We start from the raw sequence: 22,016 nt of genomic DNA, 5'->3' as shown, positions 1-22,016 counted from the left end.
GAAATTATTTGTTCTAGCTCAGTGAAAAATACCGTTGGTGGCTTGATAGGAATTGCACTGAATCTATAGATTGCTTTGGGTAGTATACTCATTTTCACTTTATTGATTCTTCCAACCCATGAACATGGTATATTTCTCCATCTATTAGTGTCCTCTTTGATTTCTTTCACCAGTGTTTTATAGTTTTCTATATATAGCTCTTTAGTTTCTTTAGGTAGATATATTCCTAAGTATTTTATTCTTTTCATTGCAATGGTGAATGGAATTGTTTCCTTAATTTTTCTTTGTTTTCTCATTGTTAGTGTATAGGAATGCAAGGGATTTCTCTCTGTTTGGATTTATTTTATTCATACTAAGCATTATTGAGTCCCAAATCAAGTTCTCTAGCTTATTAAATGCCATCTTTTCAAACAAAACTATTTTCATATTCAGAACAGAAAGCTTCCTGTTGCTGTAAGTGAAATTATCAGAAGACACATTTTAATAACCAACTGCGGCCCAGTTGATTGAGGTATGATGGATGTTTAATAGTTCGAGTGCTCAGTGTTACACTGTGTTCTTGACATCAAGAGTCCTTATCATCGATTAGAATCAACTTTGATTAGTACTCAGCAGAATCTAGACCAAATGGAAAGAGATGCCTGGCCTGCTATCATGCCACACTATGGGGCTGTTAGGTGAACTTATTTAAGCCAGTATGAAGTATATTTAATGAAGAGGAAGAATTCTCAATCAAACTCTCCCTTAAGCTCCATAAATCAGTCAATATATACTCAAATCTGGCTGAAATTGCTACAGCTCCGAGTAATCATATCAACATAAAAAAGCATTTCATTAAGTAGTCTAGTTGCACAATTATTATTATCTGGGCCTCTGGTATTCCTTTTTTTCTCCAGTTCAACAGTTACACTTTATCATACACCTATAGTTTAGAACTGTAAATAAAGTTTCATTAAATGCATTCATAATATTATTCATTTGTCAAACATTTAACTGAATGTATACATGTGCCAAGCTTCCCAAGTGGCTCAGCGGATAAAGACTCTGCCTGCAATACGGGAAATATAGGAGACGTGGATCTGATCCTTGGGTGGGGAAGATCCCCTGGAGGAGGAAATAGTGACCCATTCCAATATTCTTGCTTGGAGAATCCCATGGAGAGACGAACCTTGCAGGCTATAGTCCATAGTGTCATAAAGAGTTGAATACGACTGAAACAACTGAGCAAGCATGAACATATGCACATACATGTGCAAGGAAGTCTTTTATGTATTGCAGAAATGGAGATGAAGAGAATGTTTATTCTTCCTTCAAGGATAAAAAGTCATCTAGACAAGTATCCTCTGTTAACATGTTAAGTGTTAGGAAAAAGATAAACACCAGGTACTACAGTAATTCGGAGAAGGCAATGGCAACCCACTCCAGTACTCTTGCCTCGGAAATCCCATGGATGGAGGAGCCTGGTGGGCTGCAGTCTATGAGGTCGCTACGAGTCGGACATGACTGAGTGACTTTACATTCACTTTTCACTTTCATGCATTGGAGAAGGAAATGGCAACCCACTCCAGTGTTCTTGCCTGAGGAATCCCAGGGACGGGGGAGCCTGGTGGGCTGCCGTCTATGAAGTCGTACAGAGTTGGACATGACTGAAGCGACTTAGCAGCAGCAGCAACTACAGTAATTCAGTAGAGGGAAATCTAGATTTAGCTGGAAGAGGCAGTTATGGAAGGCTTCTTGGTGGTACCTTCACTGAATCTTCACGTACTGTTAGGAGTTCAGTTAAAATAGGTAAAGACACTACTGACAGGATAAAAAGGCTAGAGAAAGGGGAAGAGTGGACACAGAGACACAGACAGAGGGATGACTGTGGAGATACACAAAGAAAACACCATGTGAAGATGGAGGATTGGAGTGACATGTCCACAAGCTAAGATATATGTGGCTACCAGAAGCTAGAAGAGGGGCATGGATCACATCTTCCCTCCTGCTTTCAGAGGGATTGAGCATGGCTCTACTGATACCTTGATGTGGTACTTCTGGCTTCTAGAACTGAGACAATAAATCTCTTAAGCAAAAACAAACAAACAAACAAACAAAAATAAACCAACTATATGAAGTACACAGGCTCATACAGTAGTGGTGTGACATGTCCTGCAGAAGTAGTTGGGACATAAATGACACTGCAGATTATTCTAGGGAATCCCAAATTATTTACTCCCTGTAGGTGAAAGGGTGTAGGTGAATGATATCAAGCAAGAGAATTACATAGTAAAAAGCATATTTATTTATGTATTTATGTACATATGTATTCACTTATAATTTTTCTAGTTTATCAAGGTATAAATGACAAATAAAAATTGCATATATTTAAGATGTGCAACTTGATGACTTGATACACATAGACATTGTGAAATAATCACAATTAAACTAATTAACATATCCATAACCTCACATAGTTACCATATATTTTGAAGGTAAAATCAGTTAGACTAGGTGATTGATTAAATTTATGAGTGGGATAACTGGAGAAAGGAAAAACTCTTATGAAGGTTGATGCCATTAATTTAAATAGGGAATAATGGAGAAAGCAGAACATGAGGCCTTGAGATGTAGGAAAAATGAGAAAAGATATGCTCTTGCTTAAGGAGCTGTCTGCTCTGCCAGTACCATTTAATTTAGCTTTCTTGTGGGATGATAACCCACTCTAAACCAAGAGAATCAATACTGGGCCAGCAGACCTTTGAAATTTGATACTCGGAGACAAAGGCTAGCATGCTTCTGAGAACTGTTCAAACAGAAGCTAAAGCCAAAAAGACAGAATTTTATCAAAGGCTAAATTCAATTGGTGAAAAGACAAAAAGTTTACTCACTGTGGAAAGCAAGAACTGTCAAACATTGCTTTACGACTTGGTAAATTGCTCATTCAACATCTCCTATCACAGGTTTGGCTCCCAATTTCAGCAATACAGCTAATCAGGGTAAAAATTATTTATTTTAGCACCTCAGTAATGTTATATTACTTAAGTAATAGAAATAAAAGAAAACTGAGGGATACAATCAGAGAACCAAGCAGAAAAGAATGAACTTAGACTACAGATAAAGGAATGTCTGATTTTTGAATCTACAGGGCTGAGGGCCAGGTCTTGCAAACAGATACATGTTCATCTAATATGTAGCCAGTCCCAAGGAAAAAAAAATCATGTCTTCTACTTCTTAGTTAAATGTCACTTCTATACAGACTAATATTGGAGTAAATCCAGTGTTTAATTTATTTATTTGTGGAAGCTGGCTACTATATTCTCTTTTTTAAAATTATTTAGTTTTTAATTGAAGGATAATTGCTTTACAGAATTTTGTTGTTTTCTGTCAAACATCAATATGAATAAGCCATAGGTGTACATATGTCCCCTCCCTCTTGAACCTCCCTCCCATCTCCCTCCCCATCCCACCCCTCTAGGTTGATATAGAGCCCCTCTTTGAATACCCTGAGACATAGAGCAAATTTCCATTGGATCTCTATTTTACATATGGTAATGTAAGTTTCCATGTTACTCTTTCCATATATCTAACCCTCTCCTCCGCTCTATTTTATTCAATCATTATCACTAGTTAGAGGCTTGCATACTAAGTCACTCAGTTGTGTTGAACTCTTTGCAACCCTATGGGCTGTAGCCCTCCAAACTCCTCTCTTTGTGGGATTCTCCAGGGAAGAACACTGGGTTGCTATGCTCTTCTCCAGGGGATCTTCCCAACCTAGGGATCAAATCTGTGTCTCATATGTCTCCTGCATTGGCAGGCAGGTTCTTACCACTAGTGCCACCTGGGAAGACCATTTTGTTAAGCACAAGAGGGAATCACGATTGCCAGGAGAAATATCTATAACCTCAGATATACAGATGACACCACCATTATGGCAGACAGTGAAGAAGAACTAAAGAGCCTCTTGATGAAAGTGAAAGAGGAGAGTGAAAAAGTTGGCTTAAAGCTCAACATTCAGAAAACTAAGAACATGGCATCTGGTCCCATCACTTCATGGCAAATAGATGGGGAAACAGTGGAAACAGTGACTGACTATTTTTCTGGGCTCCAAAATCACTGTGGATGGTGATTGCAGCCATGAAATTAAAAGATGCTTGCTCCTTGGAAGGAAAGTTACGATAAACCTAGGCAGCATATTAAAAAGCAGAGACATTACTTTGCCAACAAAGGTCCATCTAGTCAAGGCTATGGTTTTTGCAGCGGTCATGTATGGATGTGACAGTTGGACCATAAAGAAAGCTGAGTGCAGAAGAATTGATGCTTTTGAAATGTGGTGTTGGAGAAGATTCTTGAGAGTCCCTTGGACTACAAGGAGATCCAACCAGTCCATCCTAAAGGAGATCAGTTTTGGGTGTTCATTGGAGGGACTGATGTTGAGGCTGAAACTCCAATACTTTGGCCACCTGATGCGGAGAGCTGACTCTTTTGAAAAGACCCTGATGCTGGGAAAGATTGAGAGCAGGGAAGGAAGGGGACAACAGAGGATGAGATGGTTGGATGGCATCACGACACAATGGACATGGATTTGGGTGGACTCTGGGAGTTGGTGATGGACAGGAAGGCCTGGCGTGCTGTGGTTCATGGGGTCGAAAGGAGTTGGACACGACTGGGCGACTGAACTGAACTAAGAGGATCGAATATTAATACCACCTTTCAGTAGACATTGTCACCTGCTGATAATCTCAAACCCAAGTGTCTGGAAACTTTAATGGTTTCAAATCATGATATCTTCCATATGGGCCCATTTTGGCTTATGGAATGATGGCAGCACCCTTCTTGTCTCATTTTTAATCATTCCGAGCTATGTTTCACTCTAAACACTAGTAAATTAGTTAGTTACCAAGTCCACTGCTTTATATTTTCTCTCACAAATCACACATACACACATATATGTAATTATATGTGTAAATAAGCACATATATATAACTGAATTACTTTGCTCTACACTTGAAACATTATAAAACAGCTATACTTCAGTTTTTAAAAAAAGCAAGTTGAAAGGGTTAGTGAATGCATTTTGAGACAGGTTACAGTACACCTATTAATAGCTTGATATAGGCTTCTCTGGTGGCTCAGATGGTAAAGAATCTGCCTGCAATGCGGGAGACCCAGGTTTGATCTCTGGGTCGAGAAGATCCCCTGGATGAGGGCATGGCAACCCACTCCAGTTCTTGCCTGGGATATCCCATGGACAGAGGAGCCTGGCAGGCTACAGTCCATGGAGTCTCAAAGAGCTGGACAAGACTGAGCAGCGAACACTCACTTTCACACAGGTTTGGAGCTACACCTACAAACAGCATTTAGGATTCAAAATCCTGGATAGGGGATAAAACCATGCCTGGTACATTTTTTGTTTGTTTGTTTTTTGTTTTACTTTTTGGCTATGCAGCCTGTGGGATCTTAGTTCTCTGACCAGGGATCATGTCCCCTGCAGTGGAAGTGTCGAGTCTTACCCAGTGGACCACCAGAGAAGTCCCTGAAATATATATTCTTAATACTTATTGAGTCTATTTCCCATCTTTATTCATGTTCAATTATCTAATGTAGCCCACCAAAGAAAGTGGTTATCAGAGAAAAACTGCAAGCACTGAAAGTAACAGAAAATGCTCAACACTCTCTGTATATCATCTCTCTATAAAATTGATCATTATAGAGTCCAATCAATTTCCAATCTTTTCTTTCCACAAGCAAATTAAACAACTGACAAAGTACATCTCTACTTCCTTGCTCCCACAGTGTGAGAAAAATGCCCTTTTTATGTACAAAGCCTCTCCCTCATCTCTTAATTGTCATATTCTACTCAGGCTGAGGAGGAAGGATACTTGGTTAGAAACTGTGCCATTTATCTCTTTAGCAACTACAGCAACAGCTGCAGAGCAGCACTTATAATACCTTCCATGAAAACTGATGAAACACTTTGCGGGCTATGGGCACTTTTATAATACATTGCTTTTTAAAAAAAAATTATTGGAGCACAGTTGATTTACAATGTTTTGTTAGTTTCAGGTGCACAGCAAAGTGAATCAGTTATGCATATACCTATATCCACTCTTTTTTAGATTCTTTTCCAATATAGGTGATGACCTATATTGAGTCTTTATTGAGTATTGAGTAGTGTTACCTGTGCTATACAGCAGGTCCTTATTAGTTATCTATTTTATATATAGTGGTATGTATATGGTAATCCCAATCTCTCAATTTATCCCCCCTTTCCCTCCCCCCTTTGTAACCATAATATTTTTTCCTACATCCATGTAATACATTATTTTGGGGAATGCAAAATGATTCAGTACCTATAGAGGGGAAATTAGCAACAACTACCAAAATGACAAAGTTTTACTTGTTGACCCAGATTCCTAATCAGGGAATTTATCCTACTGGTATGTTTACACAAACAAAAATGTCATATATATAAGGTTATTATTTGAAGCATTATTTGTAATAACTAAATCCTGAGAATAATTAGTGTTCATGTGTAGGTGTGGTATAACCACATGATCAAATATTATGCAGGCTAAAAAGTTAAAAAGATTTATCTGTATTGATACGATTCTTGTTACTTTTTTTTTCTTTAAAAAAATAATTTGTTTATTTTAATTGGTGGCTAATTACTCTACAATATTGTAGTGGGTTTTGCCATACATTGACATGAATTAGCCATGGGTGTACATGTGTCCCCCATCCAGAACCCTACTCCCACCTCCCTCCGAAACCCATCCCTCAGGGTCATCCCAGTGCACCAGCCCTGAGTGCTCTGTCTCATGCATTGAACTTGGACTGGCAATCTGTTTCACATATGATAATACATATGTTTCAGTGCTATCTCTCAAATCATCCCACCCTCGCCTTTTCCCACAGAGTCCACAGAGTCTGTTTTTACATCTGTGTCTCTTTTGCTATCTTGCATATAGGGTCATCATTGCTGTAGCTGCTAAGTCGCTTCAGTCGTGTCCGATTCTGTGCGACCCCATAGACGGCAGCCCACTAGGCTCCGCCGTCCCTGGGATTCTCCAGGCAAGAACACTGGAGTGGGTTGCCATTTTCTTCTCCAATGCATGAAAGTGAAAAGTGAAACTGAAGTCGCTCAGTTGTGCCGGACTCTTAGCGACCCCATGGACTGCAGCCTACCAGGCTCCTTCGTCCACGGGATTTTCCAGGCAAGAGTACTTGAGTGGGGTGCCATTGCTTTCTCCGAGGGTCAGCTATTAAAAGAATGCATTTGAATCAGTTCTAATGAGGTGGATGAAACTGGAGCCTATTATACAGAGTGAAGTAAGTCAGAAAGAAAAACACCAATACAATAAATTCCATATATATGCATTAGTATACTGTATTGGTGTTTTTCTTTCTGACTTACTAATAATAGCTGAGTAATATTCCATTGTGTATACATACCACAGCTTTCTTATCCTTTCATCTGCCGATGGACATCTAGATTGCTTCCATGTCCTAGCTGTTGTAAACAGTGCTGCGATGAACACTGGGGTACATGTGTCTCTTTCAATTCTGGTTTCCTTGGTGTGGATGCCCAGCAGTGGGATTGCTGGGTCATATGGCAGTTCTATTTCCAGTTTCTTAAGGAATCTCCACACTGTTCTCCATAGTGGCTATACTAGTTTGCATTCCCACCAACAGTGTAAGAGGGTTGCCTTTTCTTCACACCCTCTCCAGCATTTATTGTTTGTAGCCTTTTTGATAGCAGCCATTCTGACTGATGTGAAATGGTACCTCATTGTGGTTTTGATTTATATTTCTCTGATAATGAGTGATGTTGAGCATCTTTTCATGTGTTTCCTAGCCATCTATATGTCTTCTTTGGAGAAATGTCTGTTTAGTTCTTTGGCCCATTTTTTGATTGGGTCATTTATTTTTCTGGTATTGAGCTGCATGAGCTGCTTGTATATTTTTGAGATTAATTCTTTGTCAGTTGCTTCATTTTCTATTATTTTCTTCCATTCTCAAGGCTGTATTTTCATATTGTTTATAGTTTCCTTCATTGTGCAAAAGCTTTTAAGTTTAATTAGGTTCCATTTGTTTATTTTTGCTTTTATTTCCATGACTCTGGGAGGTGGGTCATATAGGATCTTGCTATGATTTACGTCAGAGAGGGTTTTGCCTATGTTTTCCTCTAGCAGTTTTGTAGTTTCTGGTCTTACATTTAGATCTTTATTCCATTTTGAATTTATTTTTGTATATGGTGTTAGAAAGTGTTCTAGTTTCATTGTTTTACAAGTGGTTGACCAGTTTTCCCAGCACCACTTGTTAAAGAGATTGTCTTTAATCCATTGTATATTCTTTCCCCTTTTGTCAAAGATAAGGTGTCCATAGGTGTGTGGATTTATCTCTGGGCTTTCTATTTTGTTCCATTGGTCTATGTTTCTGTCTTTGTGCCAGTACCATACTGTCTTGATGACTGTGGCTTTGTAGTAGAGCCTGAAGTCAGGCAGGTTGATTCCTCCAGTTCCATTCTTCTTTCTCGATTGCTTTGGCTATTTGAGGTTTTTTGTATTTCCATACAAATTGTGAAATTATTTGTTCTAGTTCTCTGAAAAATATCGTTGGTAACTTGATAGGGATTGCATTGAATCTATAGATTGCTCTGGGTAGTATACTCATTTTCGCTATATTGATTCTTCTGATCCATGAACATGGTATATTTCTCCATCTATTTGTACCATCTTTGATTTCTTTCGTCAGTATTTTATAGTTTTTTATACATAGGTCTTTTGTTTCTTTAGGTAGATATATTCCTAAGTATTTTATTCTTTTTGTTGCAATGGTGAATGGAATTGTTTCCTTAATTTCTCTTTCTGTTTTCTCATTGTTAGTGTATAGGAATGTAAGGGATTTCTCTGTGTTAATTTTATATCCTGCAAGTTTACTATGTTCATTGATTAGCTCTAGTAATTTCCTGGTGGAGTCTTCAGGGTTTCCTATGTAGAGGATCATGTCATCTGCAAACAGTGAGAGTTTTACTTCTTCTTTTCCTATCTGAATTCCTTTTACTTCTTTTTCTTCTATGATTGTTGTGGCTAAAACTTCCAAAACTATGTTGAATAGTAGTGGTGACAGTGGGCATCCTTGTCTTGTTCCTGATCTTAAGGGAAATGCTTTCAATTTTCACCATTGAGGATAATGTTTGCTGTAGGTTTATCATATATGGCTTTTATTATGTTGAGGTGTGTTCCTTCTATGCCTGCTCTCTGGAGGGTTTTTTTTTAATCATAAATGGATGTTGAATGTTGTCAAAGGCTCTCTCTGCATCTATTGAGATAATCATATGGTTTTGATCTTTCAATTGGTTAATGTCATGTATCACACTGATTGATTTGTGAATACTGAAGAATCCTTGCATCCCTGGGATAACGCCCACTTTGTCATGATGTATGATCTTTTTAATATTGTGTTGGATTATATTTGCTAGAAATTTGTTGAGGATTTTTCCATCTATGTTCCTCAGTGATATTGGACTGTAGTTTTCTTTTTTTTTGTGGCATCTTTGTCTGGTTTTGGTATTAGGGTGATTGATGGTGGCCTCATAGAATGAGTTTGGCAGTTTGCCTTCCCCTGAAATTTTCTGGAAGAGTTTGAGTAGGATAGGTGTTAGCTCTTCTCTAAATTTTTAGTAGAATTCAGCTGTGAAGCCATCTGGTCCTGGGCCTTTCTTTCCTGGAAGATTTCTGATTACAGTTTTTATTTCCGTGCTTGTGATGGGTCTGTTAAGATTTTTTATTTCTTTTTGATTCAGATTTGGAAGATTATATTTTTCTAAGAATTTGTCCATTTCTTCCAAGTTGTCCATTTTATTGGCATATAATTGCTAATAGTAGTCTCTTATGATCCTTTGTATTTCTGTATTCTCTGTTGTGGTCTCTCCATTTTCATTTCTAATTTTATTGATTTGATTTTTCTCCCTTTGTTTCTTGATGAGTCTGGCTAATGGTTTGTCTATTTTATTTATCTTCTCAAAGAACCAGCTTTTAGTTTTGTTGATTTTGCTATAGTCTCCTTTGTTTCTTTTTCATTTATTTCTGCCCTGATTTTTATGATTTCTTTCCTTCTACTAACCTTGGGGTGCTTCATTTCTTCTTTTTCTAGTTGCTTTAGGTGTAAAGTTAGGTTATTTATTTGATTTTTCTCTTGTTTCTTGAGGTAAGCTTATATTGCTATGAACTTCCCCCTTAACACTGCTTTTACTGAATCCCATATATTTTGGGTTATTGTGTTTTCATTTTCATTCATTTCTATGCATATTTTGATTTCTTTTTTGATTTCTTCTCTGATTTGTTGGTTATTGAGAAGTGTGTTGTTTAGCGTCCATGTTTGTATTTTTAGTAGTTTCCTATAGTTGACATCTAATCTTACTGCATTGTGATCAGAAAAGATGCTTGATATGATTGCAATTTTTTTGAATTTACCAAGGCTAGATTTATGGCCCAGGATGTGATCAATCCTGGAGAATATTCCGTGTGCACTTGAGAAAAAGGTGAAATTCTTTGTTTTAGGGTGAAATATTCTATAGATATCAATTAGGTCTAACTGGTCCCTTGTATCATTTAAAGTTTGTGTTTCCTTGCTAATTTTCTGTTTAGCTGATCTATCCATAGGTGTGAGTAGGGTATTAAAGTCTCCCACTATTATTGTGTTACTGTTAATTTCCCCTTTCATACTTGTCAGCATTTTCTTTAACATATTGTGGTGCTCTTATGTTTGGTACATATATATTTATAATTGTTATATCTTCTTGGATTGATCCTTTGATCATTATGTAGTGTCCTTCTTTGTCTCTTTTCATGGCCATTCTATTACATTTTAAATAACAAAAATAATCATTTTAGGATGTACACAAACTAACTTTTGTTTAAGAAATGATAAAACTTAGGATACATATATGTATTTGAGTGTATTTGCATAAAGGAACACTGAATGGGTTCATAAAACAGATGCTATCTGTTTATAGGGTCTGCAGGGTGCAGTATGAAAGGAATAGACAGGGACAGACTGATAGTGAGACTTCTTAATGTTGCCTTTCTACATAATTTTGCTTTTGAAACATATTAATGAATAATCTATTCAGGATATAATTTAAATGAAAATTTACACTATTTGAGTATAATACATGATGGTAAGCTTCTGAATTTATGTTATGCAACTAACATAGCCTTAAACCCATGCACATCATAAAGGTAGTCTAAAAAATGCAGCACTTACATATACAGAAAATACATATATAAAATATATAAATATGAAAGTGCTAGTTACTTGGTGGGGTCTGACTCTTTGTGATTCCATAAACTGTAGCCTGCTAGGCTTCTCTGTCCATGGAATCATTCCAGAAAGAATGCTGGAGTGGACTGCTATTCCTTTCTCCATGGCATCTTCCTGACCCAGGGATAGAACCTGGGTGTCCTGCATTGCAGGCAGATTCTTTATCATCTGAGGCAGCAGGGAAGCCCATAATATATATAAATAGTATATAATATTTATGCACATATATCAGTATATGTGCACACATGTGCACACACATATATTTATATGTATATACACATGTATGTATATATGCACATATGCATATGTAAATATATTGCATATATATGTATGTGTTTATATGTATTAGTGTTAGTACCATAGTGAAAGTAAAACTTTGCAGTTATTTGCACTTAACTCAGGAAAAGGGTAAGAAAATGCATTGTCATCATGCAATTTAATATTTTTATAATTTAGTCTTAATTAATTAAATTAAATCTTTTATAAGATTTAATATTTTTTTCTTTATATTTGAAGTATTAGCCAATGTGACAAAAAGGAGAAAGAAATTACCTGTATAGAAATTTAGAAAGAGAAAGCAAAACTCTCACTCTCTGAGGATGATATATTGTATAACTGAAAACCCCATAAGCCTTCCTGTTAACTATAAGCAATAAGAGAATCATTTTTTTAAACATGCAAAACTATCTTACTTTTTAAAACAGATGCAAAAGTTATACATAAAATATTAAAAGTCTAAGCTATCAGTACATCAAAGAATATATCATGACCAAATATTTGTTTCTAGAATTCAAAAACTAGGCATTGTATCTAAATGCTTTAGTTACTAGGATACAAAAATATCCCAACGCTGGCCCCATACCTGCAAAATTATAGGCATATCAGATGATTTCCCAGAATAAAAGATCTTTCAAGAATTTACAATCTAAGGATCAATTCCCATATTTCCTGAGATAAATTGGTAATCTCACAACCCAACAAACATCACAGTCTGGACCTTACTGTTACTAGGCACAAACTTATATAAATATATATTAATGATATTTGAGGAAAGGGAGAAGGCAGAAAAAAATTACTTCATATCTGTTTGGCTTTTAAGAGCAATGTTGTGCAAATATGTTGATCCTGCCCTGTTCCCTCTAAGATTTCTCTCCATGTGGCAATAATTACACACAGAACACATGAGGCATGTGGAGTCACAACAAGTGGTTTGTTTATGTCAGCTATGATCATACCAGCTAGATGAATATCAGATACATATCATACTCAAAGACACTCTTGAGTACAGAAACTCAATACATGGGCACAAAAATAGAAACAGCCTAGCATGTCAGTCCCAATCTCCTAATCCATCCCACCACTCCTTTCCCTTTTTGGTGACCATACATTTCTTCTCTATGTTGGTGTCTCTATTTCTGCTTATATTATAATTATAATATAATTATATTATTATAATATAACTGTGTCTCCACTACTTGTATTTACTTCTTTGTTGACAAATAAGTCGAAGGTAGGAGTTGCATAAATTGAGTTCATCAATATATAGCATTTTCATAGACAATATTAGATATTCCTGTGTATCTTACAAGCATCTTTTAGCATGCTTCACATCACCTGTACATTTTTTAGTATCATTATAAATTTATCATTTTTTAATGGACTCATCTGTTCCAATTGACTACAACTCTTGTTTGTTTTCTTTTTTCTGATGCTCAATTTTCACTATTTGCCCAGTAAAAGGCTTCTTCAGACAAGACTCTTTTTTTTTTTTTTTAAATACTCAGTATGTCACTCTCATGATGAGCACTTTCTTCAGGTCCCTTTGCCCTTTGTACCCTCAGTGAGCATTCTTACTTTCTGTAAAGGCCAAGATGTTCCAGGTTCATCTTGCTTTGTCCTGCCCCAAGATTTGGTGCCAGCTACCCTCCAAGGAGCCCTGGTTCCTTTTAGTGGAGAATAGTTTAAGGAGCCAAAATCTGGGCACTAGGGCACAACACAGATCTTTCCAAGATGCTACTACTGGTAATGGGTAAGGGCGATTTTAGAGACCACTTAGGCTGCTGCAGTGACACAGCAAAAAGAGACTTCCAGGGCAAGAGCACATATTTCCAATTTATCTCTAGTTTTTCCAAATCTCTTTTCACCAGTTGATTGCTTATGTGTGTGCTCAGTCACTGAGTCATGTTTGACTGTTTGCAACCCCATGAACCGTAGCCCACCAGCCACCTCTGTCCACAGAATTTCCCTGGCAAGAATACTGGAGTGGGTTGCCATTCCCTTCTCCAGGGGATCTTCCCCACCCAGGGATCGAACCCATGTCTCCTGCATAGGCAGGCAGATTCTTTACACCTGAGCTACCTGGGAAGCCTACAATTCCTATACCATGCTATATATTGTCATACCCAACTCAATGCATTCAGATTTCATTGTTGACAGATGTTGGAATCTTCCATTTCCTGTTTCTTCTTTTTGGTTTTTCATCCATGGATCCTGGAATATGCTCCAAATTGTAGAGGTCCAAATCCTCCTCTCTACAAGAATAATCTATACGGTTTTACTCGAAAAAGGAAATACACGGCAATCTTTCTCCAGGTAATGTCAGACTCAGCAAACAAAAATACATGCAGTATTTGACACATACTTTCACTATTATATTGGACAAAAGGTTTGTTTAGGTTTTTCCATAACATCTTATGGAATAAACAATAATAATAAAGCAAAATCTGTTGTTTACCTGAAATTTAAATTTAACTGAACATCCTATATTTTATCTGTAAATCCTACCTCTGACCGAAGAGAAAGGAATCTAAATGCATAGATCATGTAATATCACAGAGTCCCCTAACACTCTCTAATACATATGAATTGAAAGAAAAATAGGAAGACAACTGGCTTTCAGGGCTCTTTTAAAAATGTTCATTTTCATTTCCATGGGGCAAAATGCAGACCTGTATCACTTTATTTAAGTCCTTAATTTTGAAAATAGGTCTTTTCCACATCCTGTTTTATTAATGTTTTTCTATTCTAATTATTGTCCCCAAGTAAAATTTTGAGTCATAAATATTAATGTTTTAGTGGTTCTTAGATATATACAAATTATTCCATTACCAGAGTGTTTCACTATCTTAAAATCCCCCACAGCCACCTAAAATGTCAGAGAACACAATGACATGCATATCAAGAATCAATGGAAAAAAAAGTTTTTACCATTACAACTTTGAAGTTTTTACTGTTACAGCTTTGAAACTCTCCAAGCAGTAAGTTCACATTGATTCATTTCTATAGGTTCTTACCCATCTTATCCATTTTCATAACACTGATGTCTTAAAATGCACAAATTGAATTACAGTATATTCTGATGTCTTAACATGCACAAACTGAATTACAGTATATTCTAGTTATTATGACACATTCACCTTACATTAAATACACCTTAAAATAATCTAAACAACAATTGGAGCATTTTTATGCATTGCAAAATGTTTTATTCTTTATTAAAACAAACACAGAAGAGTCAGAAAATTATTGCCATAGAAAAGTGTTGTGCAAATGTCCTAATCTTTGCATGGATTAAAATATTCCATGCATGTTCTCCCAATTTTGCCATCTGTGTAACTGCACAGCCACTACAGTTGAAACGTAATCACAAAACTTGGTTACAATATTTACCAAGTGAAATTCCCCCTTCCCAATTTTTACCACTTTAATTAGGAATATCAGATATAAAACTATATATACAGTGTGTGTATAAAAACATATTTATATGGACATACATACACTTAAAAATATATACAAATATATGTGTACATACATACATATACATGTATATATAAACAAACATACACATTTTATGGTGCAAAGATCAAAAAATCAAGTTGCCGAAATTTCTCATCTTTAATTATAAAAAGCAATGAAAATATATGAACTGAGCATAAAATCAAGAACTTAGAATGGAAACAAAAATAACAAGTCCTCAAGAAAGAAGAATGAAAGAAGTTGACAGATAAGTAATAAAACTGATAAATAAAAGCAACTTAAGTACCCATCAGTAGAATAAGGAAGATGTGGCATATATATGCAATGGAATATTGCTCAGTCATAAAAATGAAATTTTGCCATTTGTAGCAGTGGACTTGGAGGGTATTACGCTAAGTGAAACAAATGAAAGACAAATACTGTATAATACCAGTCATATGCAGAATCTAAAAATTCTAAAACAGAAAAGAAGCAGACTTAGAGAGTGAACCAGTGGTTACCAGTGGGGAGAGGGAAGGGGGAGGGGCAACATAGGGGTAGGGGGGAAAAAAGGATATTATGGAATTATACGAAATTATGTGTGTGAAGCTTTTGATAATTGCAAAACACTATAGTATTTTAAGACTGTTTCATTCAATTTAAAAAAAAGCATTCTCATCAAGGTAATGACGATAGTTATATCTGGGTGAAAAGTTCACAAGGAAATTTTGCTTTCTCTTAGTGCCTTTCACAATAAGAAATGAGGACATCAGGAAATGAATTTATTAGAATTCAGTGAGGGGCCTAATTGGGGCAGAGCCTCTACCTTCCTTTGTGTGCCGGGAGTTTTTACATTTAAAGCACATATTTCACCATGATAAATTCATCAAATTACATTGGGCACAGTCCCAGTCTCCCATTCTGCACCTGATGTTGAGTCTTGCCTAGTAAGATAAGCCAGGGTATGCTTGAACCTTTCTGGCAGGAAGTTCCTAGTAGGGTGATGTTGTTTCCCCTTACACTTTCTTTTGGAGTCTTTCACAGAAGAACATGCTGCAGCTTCAGCTGATGCTCCTGGGGGAGAAAGTGTAGCTAGGGATGAACAAGAGGACTGAGAGAGATTGACGGCTGGCAACTTGCCAGCCTTGGCCCTGGCACCTGAGACCTGAGAGCAAGAAAGAATAGTCACCTCCTTGTCGTTCCAGGGCTGAGAAACCTCTTTGTCCTTCTTCGCCTCTCCCTCTCTGGCAGAGGTACCAGGAGCAGCAGTGATCCTCCGGCTTGACCCTTTCCTTGACTTCTCCCTCTTAGACTGACTGAATGGGCCGTGAGGGCGGCTCAGTGTCACTCATGTCCCTTTTTGCTTCTCTCCCTCAGTTTTAGCCTGCTTGAGAACCTGAGTGCCTACTCTACGCTCACTCCTGAGTAAATTTCGCTCTTCCGGTACTCCACGAAGCACTTTGAGACTTTGTTGCCGATGGGACCTGGCTTTCTCCTTTTCCTTCTCTTGCTTCTCCCTAAGTGTACTCACTGCTCCCAACAAGGCACCTGCGAGGAGCTTTTGCTCCTCGACCTGATCCTGGAGCTTTTTTATCTTTTCTTCATCCTCCTGCTTCTGCTTCTCAGCAAACCACACAGCGAGGGTGAGGCTAGTCCAGGCACAAGCCTCCTTCATGCCTCCTGATATCGCTGGATTATTCAGAATGTCCCTCAGCTTCATCTCCATATCCCCCCAGGACTTGAACATGTGCATCACATAGAAATAGGGACTGACTCCATTTTGAATTATCTGCTCATTTAGAAAATCTACAACTTCCTTCTGGTGGAAGCCACAGGCTGGGTCGTTAAGATTTATAGCCATTCTAAGCAAAGCTCTCTCTGACTTGTCTTACCTCAGAAAGCAGTCGGTCACAGGATGTGGCCTTTGACCTGACCTTGATCTTTCCACTCATGTGTCACCCTATCTTCATAGGAAGTTGAATGCCTCCTGGTGGTGTGAGGGTCTAGCCAAGGATAGAGTCAGCTACTTTAGAGCTCTGCATAAAGCCTAAACTGATCAAGTTGGTGGAGTTTGCTTTTAGAAGTGGATACAAAGATTACAAAACAAAACAATAGGCTTATTTATCTCAGGCTTCTTACTCCAGCAGTGAATACAGACATATACTTAACATTTACTGAACTGAACAGAGCAATATGTATTTGGTAAGTACGTTGTGTTCCATCATGCTGCAGCCAGTTTTCAAAATCTTTGAGAGCATGGATAACCTTTTACCATTAGTACCTACTATACAAAGGCTTTTTTTTTTTTTGAGTATAATTGCTTTACAATGCTGTGTTTGCTTCTGCTGTACAATAAGGTGAATCAGCTATTTGCATACATATATCCTCTCCCTCTTGGACCTCCCTCCCAACTCCCCTGCTCCACCCCTCTAAGTCATCATAGAATATTGAGCTGAGCTTCCTGTGCTTTATAGCAGGCTCCCACTAGCTATCTGCTTTACACATGGTCATGTATGTATATCAGTCCTACTCTTCCATTTCACCTCACCCTCTCCTTCCCTTCTTGTGTTCACATGTCTGTGTCTCTATTCCTGCCCTGGAAGTAGGCTCATCTGTTCCAGTTTTCTAGATTCCACATATATGTGTTAATATACAATAGTTATTTTTCTCCTTCTAACTTCCTTAAATCTGTATGACAGACTCTATTGTATATAATAGTTTATGTAAACTTGCTTACTGTACAAATTCTTGTTTTACCGAGATTTCATTCACATAATATAGAATTTGAACTTTATAATATACAATAATAATAAATTTATTAACTGTCTTTTTAGAACCAAGCATTGTGTCATTCTGAACACTCAAGTTCAGATAAGCCTGTGGAAAATAAAATTAAAAACCCATAAAACAGCTCTTCAACATTATTATTAAGAATGACTATTTCTCCCATTGACAGATCTGCTTCATATATGAGATTCATAGATTGCTTATCCTCTGGTTACCTAAGTACCATGAGGAATTGCCTGGGCAATGAGATACTCTAAATACAGTGAAGAACTGAACCAGATTTCAAAACAAAGGTGATTCCTACCAGCATAATTTTTCCTGGAAAAAATTTAAAAAAAGCAAAAGCAATAACTTGTTTATATAGGAATCCAGCTTTTGACTATAAAATTTTTTATTTTATTTTATTTTTGGTTGTGCTGAGTCTTTGTTGCTATGTGCAGGCTTTCTCTAGTTGTGGAAAGCAGGGGCTACTCTCTAGTTGCAGTGCTTGGGCTTCTCATTGCAGTGGCTTCTCTTGTTGTGGAGCACAGGCTCTAGGCAAACGGGCTTTAGTAATTGTGGCACGCAGGCTCAGTAGTTGCAGCTCAAGGATGCTAGAGCGTAGTAGGCTCAGTAGTTGTGGTGCATGGGTTCAGCTGCTCCAGGGCATGTGGAATCTTCCCAAACCAGGGATCGAACCTGTGTACCTGCATTGGCAGTCAGACTCCTATCAGATTTTATACTTAGGACTAGGGAAGTCCAAACTATAAAAACTGTAACCCCTCGTCATGGGTGGCATGATGCAGAAGTTGGTGCTGAGCTGGAGTTGGGAATGTAAGATGTTTACTATAGGTCAACACCTTTGAAGGGAAAGGGGCAGGATTGAGCAGGGCAAAAGTCAAACATCATGGCTTGCAGCCCAATACAGTCTCATCAAACCCTTGGCCAACCTGTCTCAGCTTCTTGGAAGCGAGCATTGGCCATCAGAATCATCACCCAACAAGGTAACATGGTCAGGCTTTGACACCTTCACCTTGCAGTCACTGAATGTGAGTAGCCTTGAAAATGGTTTATGTTGGGTGAGGTGTCTCTTGGAAGTGGATTTGCTGACTGCTAATCCCACTCCCCATAGCTATGCAGCAAATCATGCTGTAAAGAAGGGACTTGCCAGTGCATTTCTGTGTTTATCAGAAACTGCATTTCTTTGAAACATTATTTCCATGTATATTTAGGAAACACCTCCTTCAGGATTCTGGCTGGCCTCTTTTCCTGAGCAGATGTTTAGAAGGGGGAGGTTAGTGGGATGATATATAGCTCCTACCATAATCAATTCTTGTTTCCTTCCTTCCTAGAGTCTTCTCACCCTCAGCTACCACCTCTGCTGAAATCAGTGTCTTACTTGACAGCAAGGCCCAGGCCACCAGGGGTCCAGTCATATCCCGTCCTGCTCTGTTGATCAGGGTCAGTTAACCCAAGACGGTGACTCTTCTTCTGGACTCTGGACCAGAAGAACCCAAAGTTCCCAGGTGGCAGTTACAGCCTATAATTTGCTGGGACTTTCGCTGTGCCTTCTGGAGTAAAAGTATACCCTCGTTGGAAACCAAGACTTCCACCGTTTAGATTCCAGAGCTGTGAAGACTGCAGCACAACGTCCTCCAGTGAATTACTGGGAATGATGATAAGTGGAATCACTGCTGTTTCCATACTTTCGTTCCCAGACCCATGTATTCCTCCTACTGGGAACACAGTATCATGTAAATGCCTTTGATTCAATACAAACACTAAGTCCTGGAAGATGACACAACCATCCTTGCAGAATATTGCTTCAGAATTGAAGCTTTAGCTACATCTTCAATAGGCCACCCCTACATTTTCTAAAGCTAGCAGCTCCTGTGTCATGTACTATGTCATATGACTGATGGATACTGTGGTCCTGGGCCATTCTCCTATTTCTGTTGCTGTGAAATAGGTTTCCTGGTATGATGAAATGTTATGTAGGGTCCCATACTGGTGGATCAAACATTCTATAAGTCCCTGGACAGGGGTGCTCGCTGAGGTCCTGCAGGTAGGAATGACAAACCGTGCGTGGAATGGAGATTGTTGACTCTGGAGAGAGTTCAGTGCACCAAAGAGTGGCCAACTGATTTCCAGGGAATGGTGCCTTCTCAGGGGTTAACATTTTTTTTTTTTTTTAGCCACACTTGGTCTTAGTTGTGGCACATGAAATCTTTGATCTTCATTGTGGCATGTGGGGTCTTTAGCTGCAGTATGTGGGATCTAATTCCCTGCCAAAAGATTGAACCCATGCCCTCTGCAGTGAGAGCATAGAACCTTAGCCACTGGAGCACCACTGAAATCCCAAGGGTCAGTTTTGATCTCCACTGCAGAACAGTTGGATATTCACCAGTGGCAGTAGATAGAGCAATTTTAGTGTGAATTGAAGCTGCTGGGCTCATGTGAAGCCTCCATCTTCGTCACCATGACTACTTTGCTCATGTGCCCATAGTGACAGCACTGGAGTGATTATGTCAATCAGCGACATCCTTTTCTCTACTTGGTTGTTTACTGCTTCTTTCAAGTCAGATGCTCTTTGGTGAATATGTGATACTAAAACCTTTATATTTCTTGCCCACTTGTACATGTATCTACATCCAAGTATGTCAGACATTCTTCTTCTTCTTCTTCTTCTTTTTTTAGTTCTTGGCTGGGCTGGGTTTTTGTTGCTGTGCTCAGGCTTTCTCTAGTTATGGAGAGTGAGGGCTACTCTCTAGTCATGATGTGCAGGCTTCTCATTGTGATCGCTTCTCTTGCTGCAGAGCATGGGTTCTAGAGTGTGGGCTCAGTGGTTGTGGCACACTGGCTTCAGTAGTTGTTAACTCACAGCATGTGGAATCTTTCCAGATCAAGGATGTAACCTGTGTCTCATGCATTGGCAGGCAGATTCATAACCACTGGACCACCAGGGAAGTCCTTTCAGACAGTCTCATCTCCAGCCTTCCGCCTTTTTTTCTTTCAGACTACTGATCATTTGGATATAGTTTAACCTCAGACCACTTCTATTTCCACACGAAATGAATGACCAAAAACAATGCCTAAAGCTCTGCCAATTGGGAGACTTTTTCTTCACCACTGTCTTTCAAGGACATTCTGATTGAGGTAAAATATAATAGTCATCCATATACACATATACAGGGCTGCCTTGTCTGTAAACCTATTTGAGGGCTTTTTTTCCCTCCTTCAGCTTGTCATATGGTAATTCCCTAACTGTGAACTGAGGTAGGGAGAGGTACCAGTGTAATCGTGCTTCTGCGCTTGGAGGTCTGGGCTGGCCACTTAGGGGTGCATGTTGGTCCTCTTTGTGTTTCACCCCAGATATACTAGTTCTTCAGAGAAGGCAATGGCACTCCACTCCAGTACTCTTGCCTGGAAAATCCCATGGATGGAGGAGCCATCTATGGAGTCGCACAGTGTTGGACACGACTGAAGTGACTTAGCAGCAGTAGCAGCATACTATTTCGGTCTTATAAAGGATTGTTGCTGGACCCACTCCAACATTTGATTTGGAAGGTCTAAAGGACTCATTTTACCAGGGCTCAGTTCTAACCACGTGGCCAAGCATTCCATTTCCCAGTAGAACACCTGGGCCTGGTAGAACAGTAGGAGCTGCTTTTCAAGAATTTTTGCCCTTACATCAAGACCTCAGAGCCCTGGGTTGTGATTTTCCCACTAGGGATTGCCACAAATGTCACATGGCATCTTTCCTCACAATTAATACTTCACACATCATAAGATCTACTTGATGTGGTTCAGGTAGGAAGGCTTTTGGCCCCCAAACCTAGACCAGCTACAAAGTCTTTTTGTGCTCTGAGACCTTCTCAAAGCTGACAGCATTTCATACCACTCAGCACTCCTTTGTGGGATTCCCATGTGACTCAGTTGTTAAAGAATCCACCTGTGATGAGGGAGACCTGGGTTTGCTCCCTGGGTTGGCAAGATCCCCTGGAGAAGGGAAAGGTTACCCACCCTAGTATTCTGGTCTAGAGAATCCCGTGGACTGTATAGTTCATGGGGTCGCAAAGAGTCAGACACAACTGAGCGACTTTCACTTCACTTCAGCATAGGACAAGAGTAATATGCTACCTCTAGAACTCAAAGAGGTTTTGGGCTTCCTTTTGTTGTGGTAGGAGGTACAAGTTGCCAGTGTATGC

This window comes from Ovis aries, chromosome X, assembly GCF_016772045.2.
Source record: "Ovis aries strain OAR_USU_Benz2616 breed Rambouillet chromosome X, ARS-UI_Ramb_v3.0, whole genome shotgun sequence".
NCBI lineage: Eukaryota > Metazoa > Chordata > Mammalia > Artiodactyla > Bovidae > Ovis > Ovis aries.
The sequence above is the reverse complement of the archived record's forward strand: the minus strand, read 5'-3'. Positions refer to the sequence as shown.